The sequence below is a fragment of the Urtica dioica genome, chromosome 5 (genome assembly GCF_054948205.1).
Source record: "Urtica dioica subsp. dioica isolate 48M chromosome 5, U.dioica_male_clone48M_v1_H2, whole genome shotgun sequence".
NCBI classification, from domain to species: domain Eukaryota; kingdom Viridiplantae; phylum Streptophyta; class Magnoliopsida; order Rosales; family Urticaceae; genus Urtica; species Urtica dioica.
Window position 1 is genome coordinate 32,047,552 of NC_142760.1, and position 15,751 is coordinate 32,063,302.

The following is a 15,751-nucleotide window of genomic DNA, read 5'->3' on the forward strand; positions in this document are numbered from 1 at the left end:
ACAAATATTCACCAATATTTTTTTACATAAATAAATAGCATATAAAGATAAAATTAATAAAATATATTAAAATAATATCACATTGGGAAATTTACCAATATATGTTCACTGGAAGATCTCTGTTCTGTCATAAAACAACCATGAAATTGGATAATAAAAAGAATATAATTTTAAACGTCTTCAAAATACCAAAAAATTTCCAAAACAAAGCCGCAAGTTAAAAAAAAATATACATGCAAAAAATATATATATATATATATACATGCCTTCAAAAAAAAATATATACATAAAATATAAAAAAATGCTACAAAAAATTTGCAAAAAGTTTATAAATCATAAAAAAAAAAAAAAAAAAAAAAAAAAAAAAAAAAAAGTAACAAATTCGAAATACATGCAAAAACTTGAAAATCCTCCAAAAAAAAGCTGGAAAATGTGAAATATATTCAAAATTACACAAAAGTTTACAACATCAACATTAAACTTTAAATAAAATATAAACGTTGAAATTGTAATAAAGATTTATATGATGAAGAGTTGTGTTTCTCTCGAAAAGTCAAGTAAAAGTTGTTCACAAATACAAAAAAGAAAGGGAAAAAAAAAAAGACTGGAATTTATCCTTGTGCTTCAACAAGAGTTGAAGATCTTGAAAATAACTTAAAATCTAGTCTTATAGAGAGAGAGATAAAAATGTGAAGATCTCCTAATGAGGGTAAAGAGTGAAAAAAAAAAACTTATATATATATATATATATTTATATATATATATATATATATATATATATATATATATATATATATATATATAAGTTGTGTTTCTCTCGAAAAATCAAGTAACAAATACAAATACAAAAAAAAAAGGGCGGGTTAAATATGTAGCCCAAACAGCCCCTTTATTTAAAATTATAGTCAAACTATTAACATATTTAAAAAATAGCCAATTTATTATAATAACATTCCAATATTCCAATAATACTTTTAAGGGTTGTTATTATCAACTGTCAGAGTAAATAATATAAACTATCATCTCCTTCGTCTCCGGTGCCGGAATCGAACTTTTCATCGAAGTTTCAAATGGTGAAATCTCAACCCTAGCTTTAGATCCGAACGCCGCCGTTAACTGGATCACCTCCAATGTTGCTCCATTCTCCGGCAAAGTCTCGTTCGTCTACATCGAAAACGAGGTCTTGACATTCGGCGACGAAGCTCTCAGATCTTAGCTTTTTCCGGCGATTTCAAGGTTGGACTTGTGACCTTCAAACGGCCGGATCGGTGCAGCCGCCGGACTCGCTGATGCTCGAGATAGTTTCCAGAGGAGGATCATCATGGTTAATCGAATTAACCTTCACAGTTAATCCGATTAACTATCACAGTTAATATACATAACTAGACTTGCGACTTTCGAATAGTTGGATCGGCGCAACGGCGAGACTCGCCGTTTCGGAAGAGGTCCGTCACAGTTAATCAGATTAACCGTGACAGTTAATCGAGATTAACTGTCAAACGAAAAACCCTAAAATCTGAAATCGCACCTCCACCACCGCGTGCGCCGGCCCCGCCTCCGCTGCCTTCAAGTTCGACACGCGATTCAACCCGAATTCGGTGACCCGAGCGACAACCATGTCGAAATCAACCTCGGAACCACCGGTGAGGAGAATCAGTGCGAGCTTCTCTAGAATGGACACGAGGCGGTGGCGATCGAGTCCGAAGCTCCTTCTTTGGCGCCAGCGACGGCGAGTCTCCGGTGAAGATCCGGTGGATCGCAGAGGAAGATTGTGGTGTGGTGTGGTGTGGTGTTTGGGTTTGGGTGTGGTGTTTGGATGTTTGGGTGTGGGTATGGGTGTGATGAGAGAAATGTATTTTTGGGACTTAAATCAATGTTGGCTATCTTTTAAAATAAATTGATAGTTTGACTATTAGTTTAATCTCTACTCTTAATATAGTCTAGATACAATAAATCTCATAAAAAAAAAGACTGAAATTTATCCATATGCTTCAACAAGAGTTGAAGATCTTGAAAATAACTTTAATAAGTCTAGTCTTTCATAGGGAGAGATAAAAATGTGAAGATCTCCTAATGAGAGTAAAGAGTGAAAGAAAACTCATATATATATAAATGAGTTTTCTTTCACTCTTTACTCTCATTAGGAGGTCTTCACATTTATATATATATATATACATATATGGCACAATCATAACAAAAAAGTTTCATAAGTACAAATAGTAATTTCTCAAGAGAAATTTTATTTCTTAACCTTAATTATAAGCTTTATATTTAGTTAAAACTCACTATTTCAAAAATATAAATTAAACTTTTGTCCTATTTTTATAAAAACACTTCTCTACGCACTTTTCTAAAAAAATAAAATTGATCATTTGCAATGGATAGTGACGTTTTACGATAAATAGCGACGATTTGCGATGATTAACGATGAAATTCATCATTTTCTTCAATTATGCAATGGCTTTGATTATTCATAATTTTTTCACGATGGTCCTTAATCTAAGAGTTTTATAACCTTATGCAATGGCAATTCTTATATTAATTTATAACTTTGCTATTAATACGGATTCTAATATAAGTATAACAGAGTTTTTTACACTATATCAACTAATTTTCAAAACATTGCATGACATATATATACGAAATCGGTATTACCGGTAGCGTTAGAGTTCCTTCTATTACTTAACGGAAGTGGCAATTCCATCAGGCATAACTTTACCTTTCGGAACTTAACGGTAGTGTGAAATCCCAAATTTTCAAGCTTAATTAAAAGGTTAAAATATTTGTGTTCGAATGACGTTTTTTTTAGTAAAGTAGTATTGAATGATTTTTTCTATTTATGTGGTAGTTTTGAAGTTTTTCTTTTATGTATGCTTTAGGGTATTTTTTTTTTAAAATTAATATACTCTTTAGATTACATATTATGGATATATATATATATATATATATATTGTATAGAAGTTATATATATTATATATATGAATATATATTTAAGATTAATGTGTTAAGTTATTATACGTATATATATAATTATGTTATATATTATATAATATAAATATTATAATATTGTATTATGTATATATTAGTCAGGTGTGAGTAATGCACGTATATATTTATATATATAATAATTATTATTAATATATTAAGTTTAGAAGTAGGACTAGGGTTTAAGAAAAAGATTAAACGCTTCGGGAAGCGGCGGAATTTTAAAAAATTTCTTTTCAAGTAAAAACAGTTTTTACTAACCTAGACAAAGAAGCAAGTACATGTAATTAAAAATCAATATGAGCTAAGAGTTTACTAACCTTTCTTGAAGCTTGAACTTTGAAGAAGCTTTTGGAAAGTTCGCAACGCTCGTCTCCCCTCGCAGCACGTCTCTCTTTCTTTCCTCGGCACCTCGAGCAACCACGAAAGTTTCTATCACTAAATCACTCGAAAAGAAGGAATCAGTGAGTGGGCCCTTTTAAACACGACGACTCGAGAACAAGTCTCAAAGTCGAAGAGCTAAAACCACTAGGTCAAATGAGGACCTAGGTGCCAAAACAAAAGCAAAAATAACTAGAGAGAGAGAGAGAGGATTTCGGCCAAGTTCTAGAGAGAGAGTCTCTCAATCTCTTAAACTTGGGATGAATGAAATGTGAGGAATGAGGCTCCTATTTATAGGAGGAGGATTACCTTCAAAAGGTAGTTTCCTCTTTTCCTATTGCCTTGCACGTCCAACATGCCTCATGAAGGCTTAGGATTTGTTTCCTCATTTGATTTCCTCTTAGTTGGCCGAAAATGCACTTTCCTTCTTAAGGAAATTTGTTTCCTCTTTTTCTTTTGGCAAGTATCTTCATACATCAATGCACAAAATAAACTCTCTTTCCCACTATGGCATGAACGAAATTCAACCTTATTTTCCTTGGGTTGGACGAATTTTGAGCTTCTAGAAGGGGCTTCTAGATGTTTCTTCATTTGTTCATGACAACATAAGAAAAGCCCATTAAGAATTTTCAAGTAAAATTCTATGAAATGAAATTAATCCTCAAGGCCCAATAAACTATTAATGGCTGAGTGTTTTAAGTTTCATTTGTCATCAAATGACCTTGTCAAAAAAAAAATTTATTGACATTCATTTCGTCCTATGTCCAAAAGGACAAAAATACCCTTTTGACAATTTTCGAAAAAACTCGTCTCGTTTTTGTTTTGGCTTAGCTTCTAGTTTAACTATTCCTACTCGATGTGATTCGTGACAGTGACCTCATGGACCCAAATGAACAAAGCTTGAGCTAAACACTTGGACTCAAAAGTTCACAAACCTTTTCCAAGTTTAGCTTAACGCCAACTGACTCCACTAAAGAGTTGACACTGAAAATCTCTCGGTTCAAATGAATTTATTTTCTACTCAAGAATTCGACCAAATTATGATGAGCGGATCCACTGAATATCATCTATGCTACCCTTCATGAATGTCATCAGCTAGTCGGGATTTACTAAATTACCATTTTACCCTTCTAGCTGTTATTTCCTCAACTTCTTTGTCGCTTGTGAATAAGTTAGAAACAATGTATTGACGAGGAGCTAACAAGTCACATTGTTTCATCCAAAAGAGTCAGGACTCAATTTGGACACTGGCCAGTTCATTTATTCACACTCCAAGGAACAAAGCATGAGGTGACATACATTGCATTTCAGCAATCTTGTACATGAATTCCATATCTATGAGAACTTCACAAAGTTACTCATGACAGACTCACAACTTAGTACTTCACCAATAGGCCTTGTTCGGAATCACATAGTGAGTCCGAACTTTGACTTTCTCAAATGAGAATACTAAGGTGTGAAATGGCATGTCTCATTTCAGGATTAAGGTAAGCATGATGCAATTCATACATAGTGACTTCGAGACATAAGAGGTTAAATGGTTTGTTCTTATCTTGTCTCTAGAAGTGCACTGGTCAATTCAGTACCGTCGGAAGATACCTAGAAGAACTATAGAGTCCCCAACTCTCAATGCCTCATAACCAGACATCATAGATTCTTCTAACAATCATACTGAGGTCAATAGTCCTTTGACCCTAAGATTGCGAATATATCGTTTTAAGCAAACTACGAAGAGTTTGTTCATGCAAATCTACATTTGTCTCTTCGTAAGTTGTTAAGTTTGTTTATGGACTAAAAGACTAAGGTTTTATCATAAAGCTTCAAACAAAGAAAGAATGAATTAACGTTTCAACTTTATTAATGAATAGATAGGAAATTACAAGCAAGAGTCTTCATGAGACTTTATTACATCAAATGTACAAAATAAAGACTACAATTCTTCTTGTGGGCACCATTGACAACAATGATATGATATGATAAATTATGAATGATATGTTATGATATGTTGAGTTTATGATATGATATGATATGGTATGTTATGTGATGATATGATGTGGTATGGTATGTTATGTGATGATATGTTATAAATTAGAATACTTATATCATGTTCTTTTATTAGTCATGTTATCATGTATGTTTTTATGTCATACGTCATTCGTAAATAACGAAAATAAAAAAGTGAAAAGATAAAGATGAGCAAGGAAGTCGTACCGTCTCGAGCTACGGAGGTCTTAAGGAGAATTTCTCGAGCCGACTTACGGGCCCAAATGGGGAAATTTCTCGGGCCGAGGCCCTAATATGTTTATTAGATAGAGCGAATTGTGGGACCTTGCAACCCCATATCTTCGTCTCTAAAGTGTGCACTGAAATTGGTACGACTATCCTAGGGGCACCCCGAATTAAAAGTTGATAGAATCAAGAAAAAAAAGATCAAGTCACTGTTTAGTTTTAAAATACTAATAACCGGTTCATGCATTGCATTACTCTTTTTATTTTGTGAGCTTTATATTATTCTCGCTGAGCGTAAGCTCATCTCTTCGAAAAAATATACGTATGTGTTGTAGGTAAACAACTTGCAAAGAACTGAGCATGGCGGACTAGCGGCGTCGATAGCGAGAGGGTTGAGTCATGGTTTCCATTCACGAAATAAGTCTTCCGCTACAAGTTATTAAGAAATAAAGTTTAAAGTTTTGTTTTCGTTATTAAGAAATAAGTCTTCCGCTACGAGTTTTTAAGAAATAATTTTTAAAGGTTTTTATTTTCATTTACTTCGAAGTTTCAAAGAGTTTTATATTTTGGTTGAGATTTAGATTATGGATTATGTTTTAGTATAGTTGTTGTTATGTTTTGTTTTAAATTCGTATTTTCAATTTTGGTTAAGTACTTCTCATGAAGTGTTCAATATGCAATCTTCATATTTTTCTTAAATGCTTTTATTTCTTTTTAAGATCTTCAAAATTTTAGTTTGCCTTGATTCGATGTGTTTAAAAAAAGAATTCCTCCAAGTTTTCTAAAGAATTTTCTAAAGTTTAAAAAGTAAGATAAATTAGACGGTCCGAAAAGTCGGGTCGTCACAGATAGTTATAGTACTGTTATGCTTAATGGAAATAAACAATTCTAGTACCTTCCGGTAAGTAATAAAAAAATCAAATTTAAGTGAAAAATGAAATGGATTAAAATGTTAAACTTTTAAAAGAAGGTACTAATATGTAAACTGAATTGCATCTTTATTTATTACTTAAAAAATAAAACAAAAGGTAAAAAAATTACTACAAGATTATTAAAAAAAAATATTACAACAAAATTGCACCTCATGAATAGTCATGTTTGGAAGCGTACATCAAAATAATCAACAAAATCAATGTTCACAAATGTTTCTTGAGCACGTTCTTCATGTTGACACCAATCTTTGTAAACGGTCAAAGCCTCGACCATTTCGGGTTTCAAGCTCTACCTTCGATAGTCAATGATGCGACCCGAGCTACTAAATGCGGGTTCGGATGAAACCATTGAAATCGGGAACGAATGTACATCTCGGGTCATCTTGGACATAATTGGGAACGAATGTACTTCTCGGTTCATCGAGGCGAATTATTGAGAGTTGTACATCATGATCTTGTTGTGTTCAGATGTCTCTCGAGAGGTGAGGGATGTGGTGACGATCTTGGAGACAAACTCCCACCTCGTACAAAACGCCACATTTCATGACACATTCCTTTTCTCTTGATGCATTTCGGGATGGACTCAGCTCAGGAGGAGTTGGAATTTGTCCTTGTTAATGCCTGAAAAGTTCGTAAAACTCTTCCACGGCCCTTTGACGACCGTGTGTAACGCTTCACCAATAGTGCGTTTTAAGTATTGCAAAAATGTAAGATAGTCTTCAAATTTCATTAGGGGGTCTAAAATGGATGTAAAACCATATAAGAACGGATATTTTCTTATACCCCAGTATTTTGCGACATTTGTTCTCATAGATGCTACACACTATTGAAATATTCGAAAGTGGTTGGAATCATGAAAATGCTCGGCAATTTTTTTAACAATATGGATTGCTAATAAGATGTGGGTTTGTAGAAGGCCGACAATGCATATGTTACATCGTAAAAAAAAGTTAAGAAAACGACAAAACTTTAGCCACTTCGATGTCTGCTTCGTTTATGTTGTGGCCTCTGGCCCTGTTAACATATTCTCTAAGAACTTCGACATAACCTTTGGCCAAGAAGGTATTCAATATTAAAAATGTTGAGCTCCACCTAATACTGTTATCGATGTGAAAGTTCCTCTGGTCAATGCCGTTAAATAATAAAAAAAAATGCCTCTTTAGTTATGAACTACAACACTCATGTAGTCCATTTTTGCGTTTTCCGACCAAACATCAGACGTCAGCGCAACCTAGCACACATGAAACAGGCTTTAAGTGTCTCTTTGTCTATGTGAAATTTTTTAAGAATTTTCCTATGCAGATTACCTCTAGAAATCATTTGAATACCGGGAACTATATAATTCATAAATCTACCAAATTTTTTACTTTCTACATGTGAAAATGATTGGTCGGTAGAATCTATGTTTTTAACAACTTTTTTTTAATTCTTCGAGATTGTGTGTACTGGATGAAGAAGATCCGGCCCTCACGCACATATTGTAGTGGTGGCGCGGTGAGGAAGTCCCTTGAATACTATTGTCTGCGTTGATGATCTTCCCACATTTGTTGCATTGATCTCTTCGGGTATCGCCATCGTTGATCTTCGTGAAATATTTCCACATTTTGGAACGTGATTTTTTTTTTCTTTGGTTGTGGAGTTTGGGGATTTGATGGGTTCTCTTGTTCTTGTGGATTTGGTGGATTTTATAGTGGAGGTGACTCGCGTTGAGGTGGTAGAGGATGTGGTTAGTGTTGAAAATCGATGAAGTTGTTCTTGATATACCGTGAAAGTGTTGGAATCGATCTAGGGTTTAAGAAAAAGTTTAACGCTTCGTTAAGCGGCGGAATTTTAAAAATTTTCTTTTTAAGTAAAACTAGTTTTTACTAACCTAGACAAGAGCATGTACATGTAAATAAAAACTAATATGAGCTATTAAAGTTACTAACCTTTCTTGAAGCTTGAACCTTGTAGAAGCTTTTGGAAAGTTGCAACGCTCGTCTCCCCTCGCAGCACGTCTCTCTTTTCTTTCCTCGGCACCTCGAGCAACCACGAAAGTTTCTATCACTAAATCACTCGAAAAAGAAGGAATCAGTGAGTGGGCACTTTTAAACACTACGACTTAAGAACGAGTCTCGAAGTCGCAGAGCTAAACACTAGGTCGAGTGAGGACCTAGGTGCCAAGACAAGAAAAAATCGAAAATAAACTAGAGAGAGAGAGAGAGGATTTCGGCCACAAGTTCTAGAGAGAGAGTCTCTCAAATCTCTTAAACTTGGATGAATCAATTGTGAGGAAATGAGGCTCCTATTTATAGGAGAGGTCTCACCTTCAATAAGGTAGTTTCCTCTTCTATAGAATATCACATATTCATGAGCAAAATAACCCTTATTTCCCATTCCTCTTAGGCGCCCAAGGCAGCCTTCTAGAAGGCTAGGATTTGTTTCCTTTTTTGTTCCTTGGCTTGCCTTTTACTCTTATGGCCGAAATTCTATATGCATCCTTATGCAATTTGTTTCCTCTTTTTCTTTTGGCAAGTATCTAAATACATTTATGCACAAAATAAATTCTCCTATTTCTCTATTAGGGTAGGCGCCCAAGTCTCTCTAGAAGGAGCTTCTAGAAGCTTCTTCATTTGTTCATGACAACATGAGAAAGGCCCATTAAGAATTTTCAATAAAATTCTCATGAAACGAAATTAATTCACAAGGCCCAATGATCAAGTCATGGCCGAGTGAAACATGTCACAAAATGACCTTGCCAAAAAATTTATTGACATTCATTTCATCCTTTGTCTCAAAAGACAAAAATACCATTTTAACTATTTTCGTTCTTGTTTTGGCTTAGCTTCCAGTTTAACTATTCCTATCGATGTGATTCGTGACAGTGACCTCATGGACCCAAATGAACAAAGCTTTAGCTAAACACTTGGACTCAAAAGTTCACAAACCTTTTCCAAGTTTAGCTTAATGCCAACTGACTCCACTAAAGAGCTGACACTGAAAATCTCTCGGTTCAAATGAATTTATTTTCTACTCAAGAATTTGACCTAATTATGATGAGCGGATCCACTGAATATTATCTATGTTTACCCTTCATGAATGTCATCAGCTAGTCGGGATTTACTAAATTACCATTTTACCCTTCTAGCTGTTATTTCCTCAACTCCTTTGTCGCTTGTGAATAAGTTAGAAACAATGTATTGACGAGGAGCTAACAAGTCACATTGTTTCATCCAAAAGAGTCAGGACTCAATTTGGACACTGGCCAGTTCATTTATTCACACTCCAAGGAACAAAGCATGAGGTGACATACATTGCATTTCAGCAATCTTGTACATGAATTCCATATCTATGAGAACTTCACAAAGTTACTCATGACAGACTCACAACTTAGTACTTCACCAATAGGCCTTGTTCGGAATCACATAGTGAGTCCGAACTTTGACTTTCTCAAATGAGAATACTAAGGTGTGAAATGGCATGTCTCATTTCAGGATTAAGGTAAGCATGATGCAATTCATACATAGTGACTTCGAGACATAAGAGGTTAAATGGTTTGTTCTTATATTGTCTCTAGAAGTGCACTGGTCAATTCAGTATCTTCGGAAGATACCTAGAAGAACTATAGAGTCCCAAACTCTCAATGCCTCATAACCAGACATCATAGATTCTTCTAACAATCATACTGAGGTCAATAGTCCTTTGACCCTAAGATTGCGAATATATCGTTTTAAGCAAACTACGAAGAGTTTGTTCATGCAAATCTACATTTGTCTCTTCGTAAGTTGTTAAGTTTGTTTATGGACTAAAAGACTATGGTTTTATCATAAAGCTTCAGACAAGGAAGATTGAATGAACGTTTCAACTTTATTAATGAATGAATAGGCAATTACAAGCAAGAGTCTTCATGAGACTTTATTACATCAAATGTTCAAAATAAAGACTACAACTCTTCTTGTGGGCACCATTGACAACAAACTCCCACTTGACTCAAAGAAGGTGTGTGTAGTCCTTCATGCCTAATCCCTCACGATGTTGGTCGAAGACCTTGTTCGCTAGGGCCTTGGTGAATGGATCTGCGAGGTTGTCCACCGTTGAGATCTTCTTCACTTCCACGTCTCCGCGCTGCACGATCTCTCGAATCAAATGGTATTTCCTCTCAATATGCTTAGAGCGCTTATGGCTTCTAGGTTCCTTTGAGTTAGCGACAGCCCCACTATTATCACAATAAAGGGTCATGGGCTCGTCGACGTTTGGAACAACTTCCAAATACTTAAGGAATTTCTTAAGCCATACAGCCTCTTTGGATGCTTCACAAGCAGCCACATATTCTGCCTCCATTGTGGAGTCAGCAATGCAAGATTGCTTAATACTTCTCCACACAACAGCTCCACCATTAAGGATGAACACAGATCCCGAAGTGGATTTCCTGGAATCCTTATCCGCTTGAAAATCGGAGTCGGTATATCCCGTCATAGTCAGGTCAGTACCTGAGTATGTAAGCATCAAGTTCCTAGTTCTTCGAAGATACTTAAGAACATGCTTAACAGCAATCCAGTGCTCGGGTCCAGGGTTGGATTGGAAACGACTAACTACGCCAACGGCGAAACATATATCAGGTCGGGTGCAAAGCATAGCATACATGAGGCTTCCTACGGCAGAGGCGTAAGGAATTTTCCTCATGTCTTCAATCTCTTGTGCAGTCTTGGGAGACTGGTCCTTAGAGAGTGAAACTCCATGCCTAAAGGGTGTTTGACCCCTCTTGCAGTCTTGCATCGAGAAGCGATCCATCACCTTATCAATATAAGATGCTTGAGAGAGCGACAGGGTCCGGTTTTTCCTATCTCGAAAGATTTGGATTCCCAGAATGTATGCAGCTTCTCCTAGATCCTTCATATCGAATTGCTTTGCCAGCCAGACCTTAACCTCAGATAACTTACCCACGTCATTACCAATGAGTAGTATATCATCGACATATAGTACCAGAAACACAACTTTGCCTTCGTGTATTAACTTGTAAACACAAGGCTCATCTATTGACTGTTCAAAGCCGAAGCTCTTTACAGTTTCATCGAATCTAATATTCCATGACCTAGATGCTTGCTTTAGTCCATAAATGGATTTAAGCAACTCACAAACCTTGGTCTCTTGACCTTTATCCACGAAACCGTCTGGTTGAGCCATGTAAATGTGCTCGTCAAGATTGCCATTCAGAAAGGCTGTCTTGACATCCATTTGCCAGATCTCATAGTCGAGAGCTGCAGCTATGGATAGGAGTATGCGGATGGATTTAAGCATCGCGACTGGCGAGAAGGTTTCTTCATAGTCAATCCCTTCTTGTTGGGTATAACCCTTCGCCACAAGTCGTGCTTTGAACGTCTCAACGTTCCCATCAGGACCCCTTTTCTTCTTGTATATCCACTTACACCCTACGGGTTTAATCCCTTCAGGAAGGTCTACAAGTTTCCAGACTTTGTTGACATACATCGAGTGCATTTCAACTTTCATGGCGTCAAGCCAAAGGTTTGATTCAGAACAAGCCATCGCTTGGCTATAGGAAACAGGGTCATCCATGTCGGAGACGGCTACAAGAGAGTCTCCATAAGACATGTACCTGTCAGGCTTTTGAGTAGCCCTCCCACTACGTCTAAGTACTACTTGACGAGATTCTGATGAGTTAGGTTGTGTTTCAGTTGGGGTAAGAACAGTTCTTACAGATGAGGTAGAAGCTTCCTCACCCAACTTTTCTTCAAGCACAATTTTGCTTCTAGGTTTCGCATCCTTCATAAAGTCCTTCTCAAGGAAACGAGCATTCGTGCTAACGAAAGTCTTATCGTCCTCGGGACTATAGAAAGTAAAACCTTTGGTTTCCTTCGGATATCCTACAAACAGGCACAATTCTGACCTACTAGCCAACTTGCTAGTCTTTTGCCTCAGCACGTGTGCAGGGCAACCCCAAATTCGGATGCGGCCAAGATTCACTTTACGGCCAGTCCATCGTTCATAAGGAGTACCAGGAACCGTTTTGGACGGAACTTGGTTCAGAATGTAGGCGGCTGTTTCGAGGGCATATCCCCAAAAGGAAAGCGGGAGTGATGAGTAACTCATCATTGATCTAACCATCTCCATAAGAGTTCGGTTTCTTCTCTCTGACACTCCGTTTTGTTGAGGTGTGCCAGGTGCGGTAAGCTGAGAAGCGATACCTTCTTCTTTAAGAAAGTCATCGAACTCTCCAGACATATACTCACCACCTCGATCAGATCGAAGGGTTTTGATCACTTTGCCAGTTTGCTTTTCCACTAAAGCCCTAAAGACCTTAAATACGTTAAAGGTCTCGGATTTGTGTTTGAGCAAATAGACAAACCCATATCGTGAGTAATCATCAGTGAAGGTAACGAAGTATTCGTATCCTCCACGTGCCTGTTGGCTGAGCGGACCACATACATCAGAATGTATTAGTTCCAGCAACTCAGTGGCTCTTCGACCCTTATCGGAGAAAGGTCGCTTAGTCATTTTTCCTTCTATGCAGGATTCACAAGTAGGTAGTGAACCTATTGCAGAGGCTTGGAGTGGACCATCCCTCACAAGTCTCTTAATCCTATCTAGACTGATATGACCAAGTCTTAAGTGCCAGAGGTATGTTGATTTTGTTAGATCGGAGGATTCAGAAAGTTTGATCCTCTTTGGCTCCCTAATTAGATCATTATCTATTTCGGTGTCTAAAAGAGAAGGTTGAGTGGGATAGATGTAAAAAAAGACCATTCTTCATACATGCATCAGTGACAAAAGAATTATCAGGAAACGAAATACGAATTCCATTCTTAATGAACTTTAAACAATAATCTTGCTCACGAAGACGAGCAACGGATATTAAGTTCTTCCCAAAGGTAGGAACAAAATAAACATTATTCAAATTTAAAGTGCGGTCTTCAAAAGACAGCGTCACGGATCCCACAGCCTTTGCAGACACCAGGCTCCCATCACCCCATTTGAAACAGAACTCGCCTTCCTCTAAGCTTTTGGTTTTCTTGAAACCATTCAAGGAACAACAAATATGGTTAGTAGCAGCGGAGTCAATAATCCACGATGATACATTATCATCTACCAAGCATGCTTCGGTAACTAGTACAATACTATGTTCCTTTGCTTTGAGATAGGCGGGACAGTTCTTTTTATCGGCCTTGTAAGGTCTCTTCACAGTTCCAGAGGCGGAGGCTTTTTGCTCAGTAGCATGTGCCTCTCCTTGATTCCTCTTTCTCTTAGTGAAACCTACAGCAGTGTGAAGTTCCTCCATAAGCTTGGTAACAGTGTACTCTAGCTTGTTAATGGAGTAGTTCATCTTGAAGGTATCAAGAGATGCGGGGAGAGTTTCTAAGATCACATCTATGACATTCTTCCCATCAATCTCAGATCCTAGGATTTCCATTTTACCCAGATGACTAATGATCAATATCATAAAGTCTCCAATAGGAGTCCTAGCCTGCATATGACAGTTCATAAACTGTCGGACTGCTTGTTGCCTTGTTTGATGCTTTTGCCCTCCAAACATCCTAAGGAGATTGTAGAGCATGTCAGCGGCAGTCTCGATGTCACGATGTTGCTCTTTCAGCACATTGTTCATAGATGCCAAGATATAGCACCTCACAATCTCATCGGATCGAAGCCAGGCCACTAAGGCGTCATTGTCCTCTTGAGTTGAATCATCATTCGTCAGAGGAGGACACGGGGTGGTGAGTACCCATTTGTGCTTGTTAACGGAAGGTATTATGTCGAGGTTACGTTTCGAATCTACGTAGTTTACGTTTTCGAGTTTGTTCGAGGAAAGAAAGATTGAGAGATGGTTGAGAGACATATTGCCTATTTAAGTTGAAACAAGTTTATGATTAGTCTTTGGTTTAGGATTTAAGTTTCATTAAGACTTTTGTAAAATCCAAAGGTGTTATAAACCAAACGATAATTTACTTCCTCAAGAGAAGGCCGCAAAAAATCTCCATTTATAAGTAAATGACACATCATTAATGCTAAGCCAAGATGTCAATACATCTATTTTGACTAGCCACCTTGTAAAATGGTTTGATCACTCACATCCTTTCGCAGAGCCTCAAGGGAGGATACTAGGGATTGAGCCTAAGCGTGCAACCAACCACTTAGTTCAAAAGATCAGCTTTGAAAAACAATCCCCCAAGGGGAGGCCTTGCCATCATTGCATCACTCTCGGACGTAGCTCATTGAGCAATGATCGAAGCAATAATGCCTTGGAGTACTCACATTTAAGTGAGGGTCGCAAGAGCGGCTCTTAGTCAAACGTTATTGCATCTTTCACTAGTGTTGGGGATCGTGAGTTACAAACAACAAATTTCCTAGTTAGAGAGCGACAGAGCGGACAACTAGAAGAGAATCCTAGATCGACATGTTCAGAGCAGTATTAGTGCATAAAGGCACAAGGTACATACCCGATCTTTTCCTATTTTCTATTTCGGGAAAGTGCGTGAGGGAAGTGTGAACTTCAACTCACTCGAACACTTGAAAGTTTGAGATTACACATCTTTTTATTTTTCGGCTTGTCTACAAGGAGACCTCCCACTCAAAATTTCAAGAGCATATAGATTTTGAACATATGTGATATAGATATAGTTTTGAAAACATTTTGAAAACTTATTTGATTTGGATGACAAAAATTTTCAAGTTTGAAAGTGAAAACAATTTTTCAAAATTCAAACTAGTTTTGTAAAAATTCAATTTCAATTAAACTTTCAAAAATCAAAACATTTTTATCTTACACATCATGTTTATAATCTTATAAAAAACAATTTTGCTCAAGAAAATTTCCTCATTAGAGTTCTATAACTCATGGTAGTGGGGTTGAAAATCCGGAATTCTAAAAAAAACTGGAGTAAAATCGCCATCGCGCACCTCGGAGTAAAATCGCCATAACTGGTGGCTCCGATGTCCTTTTGAGCCGAAACCGGTGGCATTGGACAGAGGACAGACAGAGCTTTAATTTGATTTAAGAATCATTAAATTTCGATTTCTGAGCAGAGAGTTATGCCGCTTTTAATGCGGGTTTACATTCCAGCTCGAAGAAAAAAAAATAAATTAAAGCTTCGTCCTTTTAGGTGCGAAAAAGAATCGAGTGTAACGGAACGTTTTATGAAGGTTATTAAAGCTTTTATTTGTGTTTTATTAGCAAGGTAATAACATAGAATAAAAGAAATAATCAACATGCATAAAACGATTCAAGTAAA